The following is a 3,215-nucleotide window of genomic DNA, read 5'->3' on the forward strand; positions in this document are numbered from 1 at the left end:
TAACAGAGACATGATTTGAAAAAGGGAACATCCAATCAGCACAAATTCCATGGATTTGTGGGAAGGGCTATGGAACAATTGTATCGTCATACTGTCTGTCTGTCTGTCTGTCACACGCACGCACGCACGCACGCACGCACGCACGCACCCGCACGCACGCACGCACGCACGCACGCACGCACGCACCACACACACACACACACACACACACACACACACACACACACACACACACACACACACACACACACGTACACACACAAACCTTTTCTTTGTAAACCAGTGTTCAACCACTGAGTGATCTGACACTGGAGTGATAATATTAAATTATAGCATCATCAACATGCCTGGAGATATTTTAATTAATTAGACCATGTGCAGGAGCACACATGCACACACATACACAAACCTTTTCCAGTGCTAAACCGGTGCTCAACCCCTGAGTGATCTGACACTGAAGTGATTTTGGATCATTCACCTCCTCATCTGGATCACTCAGCTATGCTTTGTCATGGCTCCGTCAAAGTGAGTTCCTCTCTCCTATTGGTCCGTCAGCCCTCCATTAACTCCCCTTCCTCTAGGTAGCCTTGGTGCAAAGGCCTGACTCCAGGGCCTGGCTCCGTATGTTTGACACCCCTTGGTCCCGTACCTGAAAGGTCATTGGTTTGAATCCCTGAGACAAATAGGTGAAAATGTGCCCTGAACCCTAGTTGCTCAGGATAAGTGTTTCTGCTAAATTATGTAAATGCCTAGTGGAAGTATGCTTTGTCATTCGAAATACAGGTAACTTCCTGACACCAATAGTCAGATAAGTGGAAAGATGGCATGGAGAATATTACCTGATGAGACCAGCTTATGCAATTCAGCTTTTGAGGGTTGTTCACACACAGACAGATGATGCAATATCTACTTGACTGAAAGGACAAACACATTCAGACAGATGAAACCTGAGGGGTACACTATAAAGCAGGATCAAGGAGTTAGCCAGCTAATTTGCCCAAGTATTCTGATATAACTTTTATATTTTTTATAAAGATAAGCTTGAAATGGGCATGGTCGAATTGATTTAATATCAATGTTTCACTTTTTTTCATTAACCATAAAATCAATAGTTATTTCTGGTTACTTATCAAAGTTAGCTGGCTAACTGATGGATCATACCTTGCAGTATACCCCTCTGATCTCCACCCCAGACATAAAGTGCTTCCGCCTTACATCCAGGTTCATGTAGAGACCATGTCTAGTTGTTACTATATTAATAAAGGTTACAGGAAGTGTTGATTGCTGAAAGTACACAAACTCTATCAATGTACCAAAAACACATGGACGTATTGGACTGGACACAGCTGGCATGCAGGTCCTCAGGAGGAAATGAAAACTTCAGTCTTTTCCAGATAATATGTGGTACCACCTGCTGGTAGGAACAAGGTCACTGTCTGTTGGATTCAATGAAATCAATCTGCAGAGGGATAGTTTTATTGGGCCAAAAGTAATCTTCTAAAACTATAAACAAAGATGAAGAAATCTATTCAGAGCCTGTGCCTGTTCATGTAACGCCCTGGCCATAGAGAGGGTTTTCTGTTCTCTATTTTTGGTTTGGCCAGGGTGTGACATGGGTGGGCGTTCTAGGTTTCTTTTTCTATGTTGGTGGTTTTCTTTGTTTCGGCCGTGTATGGCTCTCAATCAGGAACAGGTGTAGATCGTTGTTGCTGATTGGGAGTCATACATAGGCAGCCTGTTTTTCCTTTGGGGTTTGTGGGTGAATGTTTTCTGTCTAGTATTTTGTTATTCCTGACAGAACTGTTTGGCTGTCATTTTCGTGTTTTCTTTTGCTAGTGTTCATTCGGTCATTAAAATCATTTAAGATGAACACATCCTCCGCTGCACCTTGGTCTCATTCTGACGACGGCCGTTACAGTTCAACAGTTGTCTGACCAATGCTTCAACTTCTAAACAATGAAACAACAATCAAAACCTACATTTTTTCTTAAATATACCGAACAAAAATATAAATGAAACATGTAAAGTGTTGGTCCCATGTTTCATGAGCAGAAATAAAAGATCCCATAAATATTCCATATGCACAAAAAGCTTATTTCTCTCAAATGTTGTATACACATGTATTTACATCCCTGTTAATGAGTATTTCTCCCTTGCCAAAGATAATTAATCCACTTGACAGGTGTGGCATATCAAGAAGCTGATTAAACAGCATGATCATTACACAGGTGCACCTTGTGCTGGGGACAATAAAAGGCCACTCTAAAATGTGCAGTTTTGCCACACAACACAATGCCACAGATGTCTCAAGTTTTTAAGGAGCTAGCAATTGGCATGATGACTGCAGGGATGTCTACCAGAGCTGTCGCCAGAGAATTGAATGTTAATTTCTCTACCATAAACCTCCTTCAATGTCGTTTTAGAGAATTTGGCAGTACGTCCAACCGGCCTCACAACCGCAGACCACGTGCAACCACGCCAGCCCTTCCACATCTGTCTTCTTCACCTGCGGGTTTGTCTGAGACCAGCCACCCAGACAGCTGATGAAACTGTGGGTTTGCATAACTAAAGAATATCTGCACAATCTGTCAGAAACCGTCTCAGGGATGCTCATCTGCATGCTTGTCATCCTCAATCAGGGTCTTGACCTGATTGTAGTTTGGCATTGTAACCGACTTCAGTGGGCAAATGCTCACCTTCAATGGCCTCTGACACGCTGGAGAAGTGTGTTCTTCTCGGATGAATCCTGGTTTCAACTGTACCACGCAGATGGAAGACACCGTGTATGGCGTCGTGTGTGGACGAGCAATTTGCTGATGTCAACGTTGTGAACAGAGTGCCCCATGGTGGCTGTGGGGCTATGGTATGGGCAGGCATCAGCTTCAGACAATGAACACAAATGCATTGTATTGATGGCCATTTGAATGCACAGAGAGACAGTGATGTGCCATTCATCCGCTGCCATGTCACCCATTGAGCATGTTTGGGATGCTCTGGATTGACGTGTATGACAGCGTGTTCCAGTTCCCGACAATATCCAGCAACTTCGTACAGCAATTGAAGAGGAGTAGGGCAACATTCCACAGGCCACAATCAACAGCCTGATCAACTTTATGTGAAGGAGGTGTGTCGCACTACATGAAGCAAATGGTGGTCACACCAGATACTGACTGATTTTCTGATCCAGGCCCCTACCTTTTTTTAAGGTATATGTG

The 3,215-nt window shown here is 43.6% G+C and overlaps 1 protein-coding gene across 1 annotated transcript in view; it reads left to right on the plus strand.

The window, feature by feature from the left end:
* The window catches only part of LOC106561585 (tryptase beta-2), a 6,103-nt gene extending 5,961 nt beyond the window's left edge, over positions 1-142 (plus strand). The window contains exon 9 of the mRNA XM_014125689.3: positions 1-142. This exon is cut by the window's left edge and continues 229 nt beyond it. The gene's annotated coding sequence lies outside the window, so the exon portion shown is untranslated.
* The last annotated feature ends 3,073 nt before the right edge of the window (positions 143-3,215 follow it).

The sequence above is a fragment of the Salmo salar genome, chromosome 10 (assembly GCF_965601325.2).
Source record: "Salmo salar chromosome 10, fSalSal1, whole genome shotgun sequence".
NCBI classification, from domain to species: Eukaryota; Metazoa; Chordata; class Actinopteri; order Salmoniformes; family Salmonidae; genus Salmo; species Salmo salar.